Source organism: Lactuca virosa, chromosome 1 (genome assembly GCF_052849685.1).
Source record: "Lactuca virosa cultivar CGN04683 chromosome 1, Lactuca_virosa_CGN04683_v6, whole genome shotgun sequence".
NCBI classification, from domain to species: Eukaryota; Viridiplantae; Streptophyta; class Magnoliopsida; order Asterales; family Asteraceae; genus Lactuca; species Lactuca virosa.
The window spans coordinates 83,463,516-83,485,299 of NC_136426.1; positions in this window are offsets into that span (position 1 = coordinate 83,463,516).

The following is a 21,784-nucleotide window of genomic DNA, read 5'->3' on the forward strand; positions in this document are numbered from 1 at the left end:
GGGTTGGTTAAGTGGGTACCACTACCAGATCCGAGGGTACCACTTTCACCGAAGTGAGCTAGAGCAGTTGCCACTGCGGAGGATATCACTGCTTGAAGAGCAGCAGGATCGAATTGCGACGGTGGAGTTGGAGTTATCGGAGTAGCGCGTCTGTTTGATCTGCGAGGAGGCATCTTTGCTAAAAGAATACAAAGATGAGATGGAATAAGTCTAAAGCAATGGACACAAGCCGAAATCTGAAAATACAAGGTTATCCTAGTTCTGGGTGTATCGGGTCCTGACTTCCACAGGGTTCTGGAATAAATTCATAATTGAGTCTATACCTAATAAACTTTATGAATTTGGAATAGCTATCCTCGAATGAATATCTGTTGCCTGAATAACTGTTACCAGCTGCATGTAAGAAAATAATCCTAACATATAATGTGAGCAGTGTTTCCACTAACTCATTAAGTTAACAAGATTATTATTTATTAGTGTGACGCATAAGACGTTTTGGTTACTTCGGCTGATCCTTCTTTGAAAGTTCCTCATGAACTTGCTCTCGTTTCCTCCCGACTCTTCTGTTGTCTACTATGAGGAAGTGGTTACATATATCTGGGTTTGTCGTGCGAGAATGGAAGTGACTAAAGAATCTATGAGATTTAAGTGAAACATTATGGGGTGATCCTTACAGAGTCCTCCTATAATCGCACAATGTATACAAGTTGTATATAATTCAAGATTAAATAGATCTTTGAATAAGTGATCCTACTCCAAAACCACAACCAAACAAGGAACAGGTAGTGAAGCGTAGATCACAAATTCTAAGTCTATAAAATCTCAATTATATATAACCTTGGGAGTTTACATTGCAAGATTATAGACCTATCCGTAAGGATCTTTTAAGTTATCACATAAGTTATTTGTATAGTGCCTAAAATACTCCTATAGTATTTTAATGTAATCTACTTGGTATGTTTTAAACTTGTTATCGCGTTATAGTATCATAGAATACTCCTATAATATTCTAACTCTAATGTACTTGATCTAGTATTCTCTTGACTAGTATTAGGTAAGTTTTACGACCGTTGCAACACCACGTCACTCCCAAACACATGTCGGTCACATCTCGAATGAATATAGTTGATCAGGCTATTTTATCCTAGCTATGATTACATATTTGTCCAGGTTTGACCATAGTGTTCAACCTTTAACTTCTTCTGTTCTGTTCTTCTTGTGATACTTGTTCTAGTAGGTATATATGTATAAGCAAGTATGTATACTTTTATAAGGTATCATTATATATTTAAAATATAATCTTATCCAGAGCACTTCGGCCCCATTGTAATTATAGTTGTATATCTTTTATCGGTTGATATACTTAGTTCACTATAAATAATGCTCTGATACCAATCTGTCACACCCCAAAACCAGAACGGCGGAAACGTTATGGGGCGGAGGACGTCATGTTTAGTATCACAAGACATGCATCATAGTAAGCAAGTAATAAACAACCATTTCATTAGAAAGAAAGTGTTTACAAAGTATGTGATTCACATAATATAGAATACATAGCAAATAACAAAAAGACATGAAGCTCTACTGGTCTCCTGAGAATACAAATTATTTTGAAAGCGTAGATCAGCATTTAAGCTGGTGAGTTCATAAGATTTTAGTGATGTAGTAAGTAGTAAGAAAGTTTGTAGAATGATGTAGTAAGTTGTAGTAAGTTCTGTTTAGAAAAGTTTGCTTGTTCCTCCAGAAAATCCTATATTTCCTGCTTTGATGAAAGATGAGTAAAAATGACTCTACAGTCCTTTCTAAGAGTATTAAATGGATACAAGTCATATAAAACCCAGAGTAAACAAACAATCGGTTGTGTGTATCTTCCCTAAGCTCACAACCAAACAAGGAACATGAAATGAGGCGGAAGGCACACATCCCATTGTTTGTTAGATCATCGTTGTATATAACCCTTGCGTGTTCACTCGGTACTCACGGAGTTAACTGTAATAGTTCCTTTATATTTGATGAAAAGATCCTTTAAGAAAACCCTTATTTCTTATTATAAAATGATAACCACAGTAGTTCCTTCTATAATCACTTAGTTTATACTAGTTATATATAATCTAATATCAAACAGATAGTTAATTGTGTGAATCAGCCCTAAGCCCACAACCAAACAAGGAACGGGGAATGAGGCGGAAGGCACACATCCAACTATCTATCAGATATTAATTATATATAACCCTGGTGTATAAACTAAGGTATTATAGAATTAGCCACCTAAGATCCTTTAAGTTTTACTGGTTTAATAAAATGGATTAAACCGTTTACTGGTTAAGTTTCTAGTTTTGTATTCCAAAAGTTCTTCATTTGAAAAGTATGTTTTGTACAAGAAAACTGTGCATTGAATTAGTGTCCTATGACCTGACCCATACATGGTACACCTTATGATTTCTTGGTGTATACGAAATATATATATAGCTAAGCTCGGATAGATAGTAGGTTGGGTGTATCTGCTCTAAGCCCACAACCAAACAAGGAACAGGAAATGAAGCGGAAAGCACACATCCTACTACCTATCAGACCCGATTTATATATATATCCCTGAATGCATACACTAAGGAATCATAAAGTTAGTATTATAGATCCCTTTCTACTGAATGTACTAGACTCGACTGTTCTGTGTGTTGTTTGTAAAATGTAAGTTTTCCCTAGTTTATAACTATCTTGACTCGAAAATAGTTTGTATTAGCTTTCAAGTGGAACCGTCACTTACTGAAAGTAATGAGAATTTATAAGTACACAGTTGTCTTTTGAATTGACAAACTGTAGTACTAATTACCTTAAAACATGTTTGATTTATTAAGGTCATAATGTGAGGAATAGTACCTATACTATACGTTCTCCCTGCAAGAGATTCTGGGGAGCAAACGCGACTTACGCAAACAAATTGCTAGGTCGTGTAGAATTCACATTAATGTTATGTGATCATGTATACCCAATTTAACTATCACCTTTTGTTACAAACAATGAGTTAGTGATTCATTGGTATAATTAGATCTAGTATGTTCTCATGCTATAGCATCTTAGTATGTTTGTTCTGTTATAGTGTATAGTGTGTTCGTTATGTATAGTATGTAGTGTATGGTATGTCTCTCTAATGTATTGTATCTAGCTCCTTGTTTCTCTTTATGTTATCGTGTATTGTTTCTACCTCCCTGATTCTCTTTATAGTATACTCTAGTATTTAGTATGTACTGAACCCCTAAAATATACCCCTTATACTTTACTAGTGTTTTACTTGTACTGTTATTGAAAAGACTCATTTTGCTACTAAGTTATGCTGGTACTTTAAAAACAGAGTTTTGTTAAACTATAAAGTAACATAACTTGAAAAGAGTTTTTGAAATGTTTTGACAACTTATAAATGACATAAGTAATCTTTTGAAAATTTTTATAACAAACAATTACACAATTATCATTGTGTTCAACTTGTATTCCCCCCCCCCTATTTATAATGTGGAAAACACTAGGGTTACACTTTGTAAACCCTAATGCTCCATGATTTTTCACATTCTTATGCTCCATGGGTTAACCTCCATGGAGTACCTATAGATTATCTTATTGGTTTAGCCCAACCATATAGTCATGGATCATTAGCCCACATTACAAGAATCATTGGTTTACATAATCAATCCCCATATATTTAATTAGTCTCTTTTGATCACAAAATTAATTCCAAATTAATTCTTGATCAATACTAATTAAATAATATTAATATATTATACTTATAATATATTAATAAATCACAAATAACATTATTCTCAAAAAATCCTTCCTATCAAATTGCACTGGTGAAGGCAACCCGAAAATGGACCATGCTACAATCGGGTCAAGTACATACCAGTTATAGTTATGGGCTTAGACACCAAATCCAACAGTCCCCCACTTGGATAATTCTAATAACTATAGCTGCCAATGTAACTTCAGGATCCAACTTAGCAATCGTAAGCTTTCAAAAGCCGCTGTCAACTCTGACCCAATCAGTGACGCATCCTTTAGATAAGTGATCATATACTCCTCTGTTCTCAAGATATCAGCTAGACAAATACATGGAGCAATGTCATACTCATTGTCCATCAATTTGTTTCCCGATTTCTGGTTCGTTTGACATAGAACATAATTGAACACATCAATTTAGTTCTGACCGGGACCGGCACATAAGTCAAAAAAGAATCATCGAGGGGCCCAAGATATTGCTTTTAATCCTCTCGGGATAAAAGGAACAGATAAACTTCGACATTATATGCTTGTACTAACAACTCATCAGATCATGCACAACGACATGTTTTATAACATCAAGTTACTGATGCGTTTTCGTGCCATCAATGCACAACCGACTCATAGTCAACCACTCATATATCTTGGTTTGAAGATTATATGATATTATAATCTCACAATTACTCGTGATAAATTCCATGAAGTAATTCAGGTGAGCGCGGGTTGATCCAATACTCAAATCTTATTTCATAAGTACTCATGAATGGTGTAGCAAACTGTTGCTATGCCTAACTCCTTAGACAATCTACAAGCCAACTCATGACAGTCTTCTTTCATACTTACTTCCAACGTATGATCGACTGTGGATAGTTTGAATAATAATAATAATAATAATTTTATTATTCTGGAAGTCAAAACATGCAAAGTGGAACAATAGTAAATAATTAGCACAAGACAATAACTTTACTTATAAATAAAAATCCTTTTATTTAATAATAAAATGTCAATTACAATTTAGCTATTACAAGTTTCTATTTATCTAACCACTAAAACTAATACCGTTCGTTAGCCCAATTCCCCTTGCATGCTGCAAGTGCTTAACCCAAGTCAGTCCCTTTGTAAGAGGATCTGATGGGTTGTCCTCTGACGATATCCCCTTTACCACGAGGTGTCCTTCTTCTACTTGATGTCTTATGAAGTGGTACTTTTTGTCGATATGTTTGGATCTACCATGATCTCTCGGTTCCTTGGTTAAGGCAACCGCACCTTCATTATCACAGAAAATCTCCACGGGCTTCTTTATGGATGGAATGACTCCAAGGTCTCCGATGAAGTTTTTCAACCATATCGCCTCCTTCGATGCTTCGCTTGCTGCTATGTACTCTGATTCGCACGTTGAATCAGCTACAGTCTCCTGCTTGGAACTTTTCCATGTAACTGCTCCTCCATTCAGGGTAAACACCCAGCCCGACTGAGAGCGGAAATTATCCATGTTGGTTTGAAAGCTGGCGTCGCTATACCCTGTCACTCTCAAGTCATCACTCCCACCAAGGGTAAGGATCCAGTCCTTAGTCCTCAGTAGGTACTTGAGAATGTTCTTAACCGCAGTCCAATGAGCTTTACCAGGATTCCCTCGATATCTGTTGACCATGCTCAAAGCAAAGGCCACATCAGGGCGAGTATAAGTCATAACATACATGATCGAGCCAACTGCGGAAGCATATGGTATTTGACTCATCTCTGCTATCTCAGCCTCTGTACTCGGACTCTAAGTCTTACTCAGTTTGGTATTGCTTAGGATAGGTAGGTTACCTTTCTTGAAGTTCTCCATGCCGAAATGTTTCAACACCTTGTCCAAGTGTGTACTTTGACTAAGTCCTATTAGTCTTTTACTTCTGTCTCTCAATATCCTTATCCCTAGGATATAAGCAGCTTCTCCGAGGTCCTTCATAGCGAAACACTTCCCAAGCCAGGACTTAACCTCCTGCAAGGTTGGGATGTCATTTCCTATGAGCAGTATGTCATCTACATACAATACCAGAAAGCTAACTATACTCCCACTAGCTTTGACATATACACAAGACTCATCCTCGCTTCTCGAAAATCCAAACTCTTTGACTTTCTCATCAAAACAAAGATTCCATCTACGAGATGCTTGATTCAATCCATAAATGGATTTCTCAAGCTTACACACTCTATTAGGGTACTTTGCATTGACAAAACCCTCTGGCTGACTCATGTAAACATCTTCAGCCAACTTTCCATTAAGGAAAGCGGTTTTGACATCCATTTGCCATATTTCATAATCATGAAATACAGTTATGGCTAACATAACCCTTATAGATTTAATCTTCGCTACTGGTGAGAAGGTCTCATCATAGTTACCTCTTGGAGTTTGAGTAAAGCCCTTCGTAACCAGTCGCGCCTTATATGTGTGTACTTTCCCATCCATGTCGGTCTTCTTCTTGAAGATCCATTTGCACCCGACTGTCTTACGACTTGGTACATTGTCAACCAAGTTCCAAACTTGATTGTCATACATGGACTGAATCTCGTTGTCCATAGTCTCTTTCCATTTTGTAGACTCGGGCCCTGCCAAGGCTTCCTTGTATTTGTTAGGTTCATCCAAATTTACCAATGTGCTATCACTGATAAATGTATCACCTTCAGTAGTAATATGGAAACCATAAAACTCAGGTGTATTTCTAACTCTACTGGAACGCCTCAGAGGTAAGGACTCGTCAATTGGATCAACTGGAGTTTCCTCCTCAGGTTGATTGCTAGTGTTTGAGGTTCCTTCACCGCTTGACTCTTGAAGCTCCTCAAGGTCAATTTGCCTCCCACTGTTTCCTTGGCCTATGAGTTCTCTCTCGCGAAAGACTCCTCTCCTCGCAACGAAGACAACATTGTCACTCGGTCTATAGAAGAGATATCCAAAGGATTTCTGTGGGTAGCCGATGAAAATACATCGCTCACTCCAAGGTTCGAGCTTGTCGTGAGTTTCTTTTCTCACAAAAGTCTCGCAACCCCAAACTTTGATGTGGTCTAATGTGGGAACTTTCCCAGTCCACATCTCGTGAGTTGTTTTGGAAACCTTTTTGGTAGGGACTAGATTAAGGATATGGGCGGCAGTCTCTAAGGCATACCCCCAGAATGAGATAGGTAATGAAGCTCGACTCATCATGGAACGAACCATGTCTAGCAAGGTTTTATTGCGCCTCTCAGCCACACCATTAAGTTGTGGTGTCCTATGTGGCGTCAATTGTGAAACAATTCCACATTCCTTAAGATAGTCAAGGAACTCGATACTAAGATACTCTCCTCCACGATCGGATCGCAACATCTTTATCTTCCTGCCCAATTGATTCTCCACTTCTTTCTTAAACTCTTTGAACTTTTCAAAGGTTTCTGACTTATGCTTGATTAAGTAAATATACCGATATCTACTATAATCATCAGTAAAAGTCACATAGAAGCGGCTAGCATCCCTTGTGGCGATTCTGAATGGTCCACACACATCAGTGTGTATGAGATCCAAAAAACCTTCACCCCTTTCACAAGTACCAGTGAAGGGTGACTTGGTCATCTTTCCAAGTAAACAAGATTCGCAAGTGTCATCCGACTTTAAGTCGAATGACTCCAAAACTCCATCCTTTTGGAGTTGGGCTATGCGCTTCTTGTTGACATGTCCAAGACAACAATGCCACAAGCATGCCTTATCCAATTCATTGGAAGAATCAATATTCAACACATTATTTCCTAAGTTATCTACAACCATCACAATTTCATATATACCACTGCCAGGTAATGCTTCAAAATAAAATACACCATTACAATAAGCATAAATACCACCATTTTCATTATTAAAAGAAAAGGTAAAACCTTGTTTATGCGAACTGTGAAAGGAAATAACATTTCTCGCCATATCGGCCGAGTAACAACAATTATTCAAATCTAAATTAAAACCATTACTAAGCAATAAAGAATAAACTCCAATCTTGGTCACAGGCGACACTTTCCTATTTCCCATGATTAAGTTTATCTTTCCGTGCTCCACATCCCTACTTCTTTTTAGTCCCTTCAAATCATAACAAATGTGAATACCACAACCCGTATCAAGGACCCAAGAATTAGCATGTGATAAGTTATTAGACTGAATAGTGTAAATACCTGCAAAGGAGGGCTTGATCTTGCCATCCTTTATGTCCTGCAAGTACTTGGGGCAACTTCGTTTCCAGTTCCCTTTATCATGACAGTGGAAGCACTCTGCTTCCTTCGGATTGGAAGAGGGATTAACAGAACCAACTTTGGTCCCACTTGAAGAGGATCCATCAAGAGAATTTCCCTTGCGGCTCTTGGAGGGAGCCTTCCTCTTCTTTCCCTTCCCATGTCCGATTTCCAAAACAAGGGCGTAAGTAGTAGTAGGAGTAGACACAACCGACTTGTCTTTCAGGTTTCTTTCTGCAGTCCTAAGAAGGCCTTGAATCTTGCTAAGAGTGACCTCCTACTTGTTCATATGATAGGTCATACGAAACTAATCATAACAAGAAGGCAAAGAGTGTAGAATAATATCTATGGCCAACTCTTCATCAAAATTAACATTTAATTTAAGCAAGCGGTCCACGAATCTCTGCATTCTCTGCAGGTGGGCCGTGATGGGTTCACCATCCTTCATTTTGGTTGTGATCATGGAGGAAATGATCTCATACCTCTCCTGTCGAGCACTTTGATAGTATCTTTCCATCAAGTCATGATACATTTCATAAGGATAGTAGTCCTCATAGGAATTCTGCAGCTCAGCAGTCATGGTTGCAATCATAAGACACGACACCTTTGTCGCATCCCTTTCATGAATAGTATGTTCAGCGATTTGTTCAGGAGTAGCAGTGGTGACATCAATCTCTTTGAGCTCTTTATCTAGGACATATTCTTTGTCCTCATAACGAATAGCCATCCACATGTTTCGAATCCAGTCATTGAAGTTCAAGCCATCTAAAATGACCCTCCCACACAGATTCATTAGGAAGAAAGAGCATGAAGGGATTGGGTTGGAAGCATTGTTTGGGATAGACATCTGTAAAAGAAGAAGAACAAAGTTTAGGTTAGATGATAATCCTTAATATTACACCCAATATGAAATATTAAGGCTAGGACCCAACACAATATTCTACAATTGCGAAGAGGGATGCCGTAATCCAATTGTAAAATATTTGAAGGTAGGTAAATGACGATTTACCAATTTCCACCATGAAAAACGAAATAAATTATTAAGTTTTAATTGGATTTTAAATTCCTAGATCTTTGAGATTCATTGAACTTTTCAATGACATGTTTAAATCTCGATTGTGCCCTTCAAGTTTGTGACTGGGATGCCGAGGATCACAAATAATGAGTGAATAACCATGCAAATTAGCTTGGTACACCTAATGTTACAAATCATCTAATCAATGTGTCGGTTAACCACACACGCTCCATTGATCTATGATTAACACCAAGTTACCCTTTGCCACACATTGTCAGTCCCAGATTAGTGTGTCGGTTAACCACACACGCTCCACTAATGACTTAACAAGGTGCAAAGTGTAATTTCATGGATTAGCACCATTTCACATTTTTCCTAAAGTAACTAAGATTGGGAATTTAATAAAAGTTTAGTTACTTTATATTTATCACTATACTTTTTAATGAAGGAGTATTAATGTCCTATCCTACCCGTTCGGCTAATGACCCTCCACCAGTTAAGGAAGCGATGGGTGAGAGTGGACACCCATTAAACTATCATTTTATAGGCAGTAACCTTATACCCCCTTATAGACCGGCTTCGTGAATGAGGTCTACTAACGGTAAGACCGACTTTGTCTTATATATATATATATATATATATATATATATATATATATATATATATATATATATATATATATTAAACTTATAATATTATAAAGTATAACGGTTGAATTTTAACTTTTAAAACTCTAGGGTTTGGAATTAAAGTTTCATTGATGAGACTCTACAAATTCCAAAACTTGAGGGAAAGTTTTGAAACTTGTCAAAACTCTTCACATTCATAACTTATGAGTTTAATTGATTTTAATGTATGAGACTTTTCATTTTCCATAACTTGAGGACAAGTTATGGAGGTCATTAAACATCATTTATATCATTATTCTAACAACTAAATTATCACATAACTCATGATCTAACTAAACTCATAGGCAAGATAATTTTTCAAGTCAACAATTTGAAAGCAATTTTGTTTATCATATAAAAACAACAATTATTTTAAAACTTTGACAATTATCTTGTGTTTAGATGAGTACAAGAACTACCATATCATAAAAAACATTTCCAATGATCCAAAACAGTTTGTGGTAGTGTTCCTAATCCAAACCAGGCCAAGAAACTCGAAATTCTGCAAACAGGGCCTTCAACTCGTCGAGTACATGAACTGACTCGCCGAGTTGCCCTGTTTACTGAGTGGACTCGTCGAGCCTGTTCATGTACTCGGCGAGGTCACCAGTCAGAGGCCAGAATTTCGAATTTTTCAGCTTTGAAAAACTAGTAAGCATCAAATATAATACAAAAACAATCATAGGCTCTGATACCAATGTAGGGTTTTGAGCACAATAACACTCTTATGGTGCACATACAACCCTAAATGCTTTGGATCTATGTTTTCTCTAATTATACATGCATTTTCTTTTTCCAACAAATATAACAGACTTTCCCCCTATGGGCAATCCCTGATGACGTGGCCAAACCTGCTACACCTGTAGCAACCCAGATCACTGAACAGTTTTCGACAACGACTCGGAGCAATCACGGTACATGCGGAACCCGATCTGCGAGATACGTCCGTCTGAAAATTCCTCAAAGATTCCTCGGCATGCTGATTGGCATCTGACGACCCTTGATCACTCAGACTATAGCAGAGAACCGACCCGAGATCCAACTTATCACAATTCCAAAGTGATGCAAATTCCCGACATCCACCTGAAGTGGCAGAAAATAGCATATCCGCAAACATTTGAAGGAAGCCTGACCACCTCCTCCTGTATTACCTCGACCACCCTGAGGACATGATGTAACACTTCCTTCCAATCCCAATGACAATCCAAACCCTTGGAATGAAACTCCGTCGTGTAGTTTCCGCAAGCGTTGCACTGGATCCGTCTTGCTGGCCTCTCCAAAGCTGATTCGAACTCTTGGGTCTCCGCCCAAGATCTTCCACTAAATTCACCTGACTTGAACCTCTCTCATTGAGGTACTCCTAATCAATCTTCCGTCCTTGGCTCTGGGATCCATATCATTCAGGGTCTCGCACCCTGACACACTCACCAGCTCAATCGTCAACGGCTGAACTACAGTAGTTGGAGCAACCTCTACTCTAAACTGGCTACAAACTATTCCCAAGACATAGTTTCAAATCCCAAAGCGCAATAAATCTCACAATCAACCCTTGCCGCCTGATACAAGAGATCCAAGGCGAACTCGAAATCCTAGCAGTCCTTCCACTAACTGGCTTACCACCGGAGCCGGGACCAAACCCTGGTCCTACCCATGCGTGCTCATCCTCATTCTGCAAAGCAGCTATTCCCACGATCAAAGAATAACCAAGAATTCTACTTTCCATAAGCTTCTTAGATTCTCCAAGACTCTCACCGATTCGAGTGTGGATCCTTTGATTTCAGTAGTACGGGCCCAATACTACCTTCCACACCTATCCATACTTTCCTCAGTAATCCTCCTGAATCCTCTAAGTCACTTACTCCGCTGATATACTAAATGTCTGCTAAACAAAAACACGATATCTACTGTAGCACCTCCTAGGCTCCCCTAGGTTCCCAACTTCACCGAACCACCCCACTAGCTCACTGAAGCATATCCTAGGCTTTCCTAGGTTCCCGAACCCACCCAGTCCTCAGCTGCTGAAAGATTCACAGTAATGTCAACTAAATACCTCATGAATATAGCCACATGTAGCGGAGATCATATAATCCTTCAAGTAAAAGACTCATCCCTATAACGGTTGGACTCATACAAGAGCAGCGCAATAGGGTCAAGTCCATCACTCTGAGATTATCCATCCTGTGCTACATGTGACTTAGCATATTCACTTAGCAGCTAACTCACATCGCTAAGAGTCATACAAAGCACAAAGAAAGCAGCATTCAGACAACGGAAAACTAACCAACATACTCCAATCAAGCAATTTTATCCACACATACAATTCGCAATCAGGTGACTCCTGTCACTGATCTCATCCTAGGCTTATCCTAGGGTAATCTCCGACCCACAAACTATCATAGAACATTCGGCCCACATACCACAACTCATGCTGTCCACACCCATCCATCCTCGCTGTCGGCTGCCTTATGCATGCAAATTATACACAGAACAGGATCTAATAGACTGTCGAATAATAGACTCTACCCTAAGACCACAGGAAATAAGGCCAAATCAGCTATTCTAAGGCTATAAGATCCTAACTGTATACAATTTTCAAAACATACACTTAGCAGTTACCAATACCAATAGTCATTCTCATTACAACATAGCATACAGTATCTCCAAAGCTACATGCATCACATATCAGGCCAATCTATCGCTGACTACTCAGCACTAGCATGCAAGTCCACCAGCTCATATAACATATAAAGGCATCCTTCCTAGCCCTAACTAGCATGTGATTCTCAGATCCACAAATCAGGTCATAACAGATAATATATATGGGCATTCTGCGAAACTTGAGCTCGACTGATTGCATGCACCACACCCTTTCTTTTCTTAGAAAATGTTTTCCTTGAAAACATTTTTCTTTTTGAAAACTTTACAGATCCTCAGTTTGAGTTCAGACACACCCGAAAGTATGTTCGAATCCCTCAAACCAAGGCTCTGATACCAACTTGTAACGACCCAAAAATCAAGGGTAAAATTTTCATTTTTATTATAGCCAAAACATTAATACCATGTATTTCAAACATTCCAAAACATCGTTAATTAAAACATTTATCAGATTTCGTCCCAAAATCATTTGTTGGGGGAATCATAGGTGTGTGCACTGCGATCAATCTGATCCCTTCTTTTCCAAATCGATGATACCTGAAACAATAAACAAAACTGTAAGCACGAAGCTTAGTGAGTTCCCCAGAGCATACCCCACACAATCCACATAACCACATAATCTATATTAGCTATAAAAGTTACATAAGCCATATCAATCACATAAGCCATACATATAAACATATAAGGATTCCGTGGGCTCGTCCCCAGGGTCTTACTCCAGGATGCCATGGGCTCCCCACATGGTCTTACACCTAAGTGCCATGGGCTCTCCCATGGTCTTTAATAGGAAATCCATGGGATCTCCACATGGTCTTACATCCAAGTGTCATGGGCTCCCCCCATGGTCTTTAATAGGAAAGCCATGGGCTGTCCACATGGTCTTACATCTGGGTACCATGGGCTCCCCCATGGTCTTCCATGCAAGTATCACAAAGACAACTAGCATACCACATACCACATAGTCAATAGCATACCACATAATCACTAGCATACCACATATACATGCATACCAGACATATCAGTAGTGAATCTACAATAAATACTACAACTAACTGAATGGGCCAGCCTTGGTGCCTTAGACCCATTAGTATTGTGAGGAGACTCACCTCGTACTGTAGAAGCTTCCCGCATGAATTCCTTAGCTGCTGCCCCGCCAGCTTCCCGAGCTGTCACTACCAATTAATATACCCAATTAGCAATTGGGTCCCATACCATAATCCTTAATCCATGCATGGGGTAAATGACCATTCTACCCCTGGCCCAGTAAGATCCAAAACTAAGGCCCAACCTCAAAACAAAAGCCCAACACTAAAATGTCCATAAAACCATCAATGGCCCAATTTTCCAAATTGGTCTCGGACCTTTCTAATGGGCCTTATCCTAAAGCCCAATATTCTCCTTAGTCAATAACCCAGTCCCCAATTGGCCCACGAAGGCCTACAATAACCTAATCCAAGAATTGGCCCAAACCGAGGCCCACAAATGTGAAGTCCATTTCTATATTGGGCCACAAGGCCCACTAGACCCAACTATTCCAATATTGGCCAAAGATACATTCAGGCCCAACAAACCACAAATCCAGGCCCAAAACCATAAGGGCTCTAAGGTCCGAAGTCAACTAAGGCCCAAGTCCTCCTGAGAGCGTACGCCCAACGTACATCTTCTGTACGCTTAGCGTACTAGGCAAATGGATTGTACGCGCATCATACTACATAGTACGCCCAGCGTACAAACAACTCATGCACAAAATCCATTAAGTGCTTAATACTTGATCCCACTAGTCCAAATCACATATCTGAGGTATACTTAACGTCTAAACCCATAAAGTCACTGACTTGGTGACTTTGCATGCCCCAAACAAACCCAAACTCCAAAAATGGCATTCTACTTTCATAAAAGTGACTCTAACTCATGCATGAACCCATTGAGACCTTCAAGATGGCAACTTTCTATCTTAGGGACTCAAATAGCATCAAGGGTGGCAACCCTAAGTCTAAGAATCGAATTTAAACCATAAACTTCATCCTTGGGACCAAAAAGGAACCAAAACCCAAAAATGGTAGATCTAAGAGATGAATGATCAAGTTCAAAGCTTTATACCTTAATCAAGTTGAGAGTTAGTCCTAAAAGCCAGATCCATAAGCTCCTCCTTGATTCCCATCTTTGCATCAAACTCCATCTTCTTGAAAATGGATCAAACACCCCAAAAATGGACTCCATAAGCTCAAAATGCCACCATGGATGATATATGACGATTTCTAGGGTTTAGAGGGGTGGAGGCTGAAGATATTAGGGTTAGGTTATGAGATAAGGGGCTTAAATAGGGTCCAAGACCCTAAAATAGGGTTCTGATCTGACTGGCGTACGCCCAACGTAATTATGGTACGCCCAGCGTACTCCGAAGAACATTCGCGACCATCCTGGTCAGTACGCCCATCGTACTCCAAGGTACGCCCCGCGTACTGCCTTCTTCACTAGTATTCCCTGTGTACGCTTTGTGCACGCCCCGTGTACTCGGCTAGGCCTGAAAACCATGAAACTTCCGAAGGCCATAACTTCTTCGTTCTAAGCCCGATTCCGACGATCCTTATATCCACGGAAAGGTAACGAGAAGCCCTACACTTCTATTAACTCGTACCTTTCTTAAAACCTTCCGAACAAAAATTCATTTTCCATAAAAGCCCGAACTGACACTTTACCGAAATACCCCTAGGCTCCAAAACACGAACCGAACATCCGTATTACTTCTAATGCATCACTTGCACCCAAATGGGCCTAGATCTTACCTTTTCAAAAGCCCTAATCCTTATGATGACCGATCTTCGGGCCATATCCTCAGACTAGGAATCGATTCGGACAGAGCGTTACACCATGGAGGTAGCCCATGGCATTTCAGATGAAGACCATGGAGGGAGTTCATGGAATTATTATGTGTATGTTTGCATGACATTTTGTGGATATATGGTTGGGTATGTTTTGGGAAAACTCACTAAGCATTAGCTTATAGTTTGTTGGTTGTTTCAGGTACTTCAGGATCTAAGGGCAAGGGCCCGTCATGATGGCGCAACGTGTACTCTCCAATATTTTTCCCACTAGTTGTTATGGACACTCTCATCTTTCTGAATAATATGATTATGTATTGGAATCTTGGAAACAAATGTGATTGGAATTTCTAAATATTAAATGGGAAATTTTAATTATTAAATGAAAAATTTTACTTGAATTTTGGGTTGTTACAAGTTGGTATCAGAGCCTTGCTTTGAGGGATTCGGACACACTCTTGGGTGTGTCAAAAAGAAACTAAAGTTATAAATTTTCTCGAAAACAGATTTTTATAAGAAAAGGGGGAGAGTGCAATGCGCGTAATCGGCCGAGCTCGAGTAAGTGTTCCCAATATACTAGCCATGTTATAGTTATATTTGGAAATTGATGATTGAATTGATTATTTGCCATGTGTACGCTTTCAAAGTTGTATATGTCTAGGATTGCATAGCCCTAGAATGATGAATTCTGCATTATTCATGTTCCTTGTTTGGTTGTGGTTTAGGGTAGAAGCTTATTTGACAGTCTATGTGATTCTATTTGTGTATAACTTTCATGCATAGGGCAACCTGCTATGATTGGTTTATGTTTCAGGAATTGGGAAATCCTAGGATAGTCTAAGATCTGAGTTGGTGTTGTGTTTTGTGGGTCATGATGTGTGGTCGGGTGAATCAGGGGTATCAGGTATGGCCTTGGGGAAGATACAGGTAGGTGTGGAAAGTAGTATTGGGCCCGTACTACTGAAAGCACAGGACATGTACCCGAAACAATGTCAGACTTGGAAGCTCTGAGGAGTCCAGTGAGGTGGAAACCCTTTTGAATTCCTTATCATTTTTGTCTTGTGGTATTTTTTTCAGTTGAGAATGGTGATGATCACGCAAGGTTCTGGTTCAGGCTCTGGTGCAAAGCCCGTTGATGAGAGGTTGCGCAATCTTATCGCAATCGAGGTTACTCGTGGCATACTTGACACTACCCCGATGATATTTGGTACCGTCAAGGAGGGCATCATGGAGATCATGAAGGAGCGGCTCAGGTCTTTCCGAGCCGAGATTGTTGCAGGCTAGATTGGGGCACGAGCTCCCTTGTTCAGTGAGTTTAAGACGTGTGGAGCGCCTGGGTTCTTTGGGGTCAGGGATCCCATCACTAGTCGACTTTGGGTGGCAGACATGGAGAATGCCCAGCGCACGAGCTTTTTCCCCGAGGCGGAAAAGGTCGGGTTCGCATATTGTATGTTGAGGGATCGAGCATGAGACTGGTGGGAGGAGGTTACCCACGAGGTGGAATCGGAAGGTGTGGCTGAGATGACTTGGGAGGAGTTTGTGAGGACGTTTGATCAGGAGTTTGCACCGTCCATCGAGGTGCAACATTTGGTGAGAGAGTTTCAGGATCTACAGCAGACTACATAGACTGTGCTTATGGTTTTCACTTTATGTTTCAGGTACTTCCGGTTGTAAAGGGAAGAGCTCGGGATGACTGCATCGCACACACCATTGGGATTCCGCATATGATGTTTTACTCTGATTTTATGGCAATTGATACATTGGTTTTTATTTGAATGTTTGGATGATATTGGAAAATACTATTTTATCTACTAATAAAAATGAGATTTTTGGGACCATATTTTTGGATGTTACAATAACTCATCAAGATGACATTTTTATGAACAAGGGACCTCCCAAATGCCAAGATCCAACATTCTAAGCTCTTGGAGTAGCTCCTACTCACAAGGATGACTCTAAGGACCAAATTGAACCCAAAATACTCCTTAAACTAGATCTAACACATAGAGTTATCAAGTTAGAAGCTTTATACCTCCAGAAGATAGATCAAGATGCACAAAGGTTGGAGCCAAAAGCTCCAAGCAATCCCATACTTATCCAAGAAGCTCCTTCTTCTTTAATGATCACCAAAAGCATGAAAACACTCCAAAAGCTCAAGAATCACACCAATGGAGGCTAGGGTTTCGATTCTAGGGTTTAAAGGGATGTAGGATGAAGATAATAGGGTTTGGTGTTGAGTTAAGGAGCTTAAATGGGGTCCAAGACCCAAAATTAGGGTTTAGGTCTGACTGAAGTACGCCATGCGTAACTCTGGTACACCCAACGTACCTCCCAAGTACGCCCTGTGTACTAGGTTGGCCCTTAAACCTTCAAACTTCATAATTCCATATCTCCTTCATTCTATCCGATTTCGACGATCCTTATATCCACGTAAAGGTAGCGAGAAACTCTACACTTCTATCAACTCATCCCTACACTAAAACTTCCTCAACTAAAATCCAATATTCATAAAAACCCGAACTACCACTTTATGGTTATACCCTTGGACTCCAAATCCTAAATCGGACTCCTAGATCATCTAACTTACCTTAACCACACCCAATGGGTATAAATCCATCTTTCCCAAAGGCCCCAAGCCTTATGATAACCGATCTTCGGGTCACAACCCCGAATTAGGAAACGATTCGGAACAGGGTGTTACAAAATCAAACATAAAAACTTGGTGGATTCGTATTCTAGTGGAAGTACATCTTATCTATTGTTTCCATTTAGTTATTTAGTTTCTTTGATTAAATGAGCATTAAAATTAGTTTAATTTAGTTTACACAAAAACCACCTTTTACTTTACTGTTATTAATTTAATTAACATTTGAATTATTTGATCTAAACCATCACGTTCCCTGTGTTCGACACCCTTTCTTACCTTAAACTATATTACTTCACGACTAGGTGCACTGCCTATTTGTGTTTAAGAGTAGTTGAGATTAGATAGGACTTTCATAAATTTAAAACTAGTGTATAAATAAAACACGTCACCGATGCTATATTCTAGCATGATAAATATATAACATAACAGCATGTATGGGTATTATGGGAATCACTTACTTGAGATTGGCTGATTGCACGCATCGCACCCATTTCTTTTGTAAAAAAAATCTTTTTAGAAAATTTATTTTCTTTTAAAAAGATTACCAATTCCTCAGTTTGTGTTCAGACACGCCCGAGAGTGTGCCTGAATCCCTCAAACCAAGGCTCTGATACCAACTTGTAACGTCCCATAAATGTCGATAAAAAATTACATTTAAAACCATAAAGCCATGCAATCATTTATTCCACAATCAAACATGATAAAACGTATTTCTCAAACATCAAAGTTAAACAAAAGTAATCAAGGTGGAAAAGCCATCAGGGGATGCGGTGCAGTCAATCCGGGCTCTTCCCTTTGGAGCTGGAAGTACCTGAAAAATATTAAACCACAAACCCTAAGCACAAAGCTTAGTGAGTTCCCAAAAATACCACATACCATACATACAGTTGCCATGGGCTACCCCCATGGTCTTTTTCCTAGAATGACATGCACTACCCCCAGGGTCTTACAACCAAGTGTCATGGGATACCCCCATTGTCTTTCATGCAATTGCCATGGGCTACTCCGATGGTCTTTCATACAAATGCCACAGGCTACCCCCGAGGTCTTCCATGCAAGTATCACAAAGACAACTAGCATCCTAAACAATCCAGTGGGTCGGAATTGGTGTCTTCGACCCACAAGTACAGTGAAGAGACTCACCTCCCAGACGATGATCAACTGATATTGCTCTCTCATTGCCGAAAATATAGATGATATACACCACCTATATAGTCATACAAGGTAAACCCTTAGCCTTCCTTCCAAAACTAGGTGTTTGACCAGAAGTCAATAGTCAAGGTCAACGGTCAAAGTTGGCTTTAGTCAACCGCCATGTCATGGTTATCCATGGCTACGACATGGCCCATAAACGACAACACATATGGGAAATTTCTCAGACGTCACACCGTGGCGACCTAAGGCCACGCCGTAGGCACTGGGTTCTTAACAACTTTATGGGTTAAGTCGTTTGTTTCGATTCTAAAAGCTCTAAAGCTCAGATCTGGTCCTTCATATAGTCTAGATGGATAAAGTTTCCAACTTTATCCCCTAAAACCCTCCAAGAGATCAAGATCTTAAACCCTAAGACCAAACAAGGCAAAACATAACATGGACTTAATCATAAAGCACTAAATCTTGAAAGTTCCTTTCCTATCAGCTCTAGGAGAGTTTCTAGCACCAACACTTATCATAAAAATTTATGCTTTACAAACATGTCTGTCCAATGCATGTCTTGAACTCATCTTAGGTCAAAATAAGGGTTTTATGACCAAGATTTCATGCATGACATAAAAACTCATCTTAGGTCAAAATAAGGGTTTTATGACCAAGCACCCCAAATGTCCTAGAGATTCATAAAGTTGCAAACTTTATGAGATCTCACTACTCCAACCCATCAATACATGAAGAATAATAGACAAATCTAGAGATCTAGCAAGTTAGCAATATAAAGACTGAGTCTTGGACACTCACCAAGGTCCAGAAGATAAGCTAGAAGATGAAGATGATGCTTGCAAGGTGAACCACCACACCAAAAGGCTTCCTTTTCCTTCAATGATCACAAAAGTACCAAAATAAGCTCACAATATGCAAAGGAGGCTAGGGTTAGGGTTTCTGAGCATGGGAGGGTGATGGAGGTTGAATGATCACGAAACCCTAGCCATAATGTCCTTTAAATAGGGCCCAAAGCCCAAAGATTAGGGTTTTCTCCAAAACAGTTGCCACGTCGTGGCACCCATGGCCATGTCGTGGTTGGTCATTAAAATCTCGCGATCAGAAAAAGTACTTCCATGCCGTGCTGAAGCTCCACCATGTTGTGGCCACCCAAAATGAAGATTTGAAATTAGAGATTAACTCATACCTGAAACAGGTATTACAACACTCCCCCACTTAAAATAGGTTTCGTCCTCGAAATCATTCCTTACAACTCACTCTGCCACACCAAGTGACCCTACCCGTAAACTGAAAACCTTAAACCATGTCTGTCATCCAGACAAATAGAACTATTCCAAACCAAAACCATAAGGACCCCAAATTCTTCAACCTAAGACTAGCGAACCCCTCCAACTATGAATATCTCTCTGACAACGGGAAGACAAAACCCCTGACCATTTGTCGATGTTGATGCCCTCGCATTCGAATACGAAGGTGATTCTCATCATGAGTCTCAATCATTTGTTCCAAACCAACATATAAATTACATCTTGTTAACCAAACATTCACATTTCTGATCCAACTAAGATCATCCTGGTTCTGAACTGGCCTACCAATTAGCTGATGTACCGAATTTCCAACCGATTGTTGAAGCTGATAACCTCACACACGACCGCACCACGAGGCTCCATCCAAGAGTCTAACTGACAAAAGTTATCCTATCCTGTTCACCATTACGGTTCCAACAGCCCTCCTGTTCAAACAAAGAACGGCATAACCAACCAATACACGAACATCAGCTAGTCCACTTTTCCCTAAATAAATGTTACCAGCCCAGCCGTAGTCTTACATCACACCTGGACTCAAGTCGGCCTGCCACCATAGTGAATGTTACGGGCCACCCCACATTCTTACAACACTTCTATACTTCCTACCAACCTAGTAAATGCGACGGGTCACCCCGTAGTCTTACAACACTTCCACAGCTGCCTGTCAACCTAGTGAATGTTACGGCTACCCCGCAGTCTTACAAGGCTTCCACAGCTGCCTATCAGCCTAGTGAATGCTACGACTATCCTGCAGTCTTACAACACTTCTACCACTGCCTACCACTCTAGTGAATGCTACAGGCCACCCCTCAGTCTTACAACACTTCTACCACTGCCTACCACTCTAGTGAATGCTACAAGCCACCCCTCAGTCTTACAACACTTCCACAACTACCTTCCAACCTAGTGAATGCTATGGATACCCCGCAATCTTACAACACTTCCACAAATGCCTATCAGCCTAGTGAATGCTACGTCTACCCTGCAGTCTTACAACACTTATACCACTTCCTACCACTCTAGTGAATGCTACGTGTCACCTTGTGGTCTTACAACACTCATACAACTACCATGACCCCAGCCCATGGTCTTGCCAACTATCCACGAGAACACTTAGCCAAGAATCAATACAAGTCAAAACTCCAATCTGCTAAACCCTAATCAGGTGTTCGGGTCATGCTTCGAACCCCAAGGCCTTTCTTAGACAAGAACAGGCATAGAGGTTCTAACACAACCCTCAACCTGAACCTAGTCACGAATCCTTCATGTGCCATTGTCGCTACTTCATGTCCTCAAACGAGATAACCCTGAATCTTCAACCTTTCCTAATCCTTGACTTCATGTCCTCAAACGAGAAAACCCTGATTACAACTGACCACTAACATTATCCCATGCATAATCCTTGGCTCATACCCCAAGGCCCAACCTAACTGGCTACTCACTTGTTCTTATTTATGGAATTCCATGTTGACCTGCTTTTGGAAATATTTCTATTAATTCTCAAACGTTTCTCCCCCACT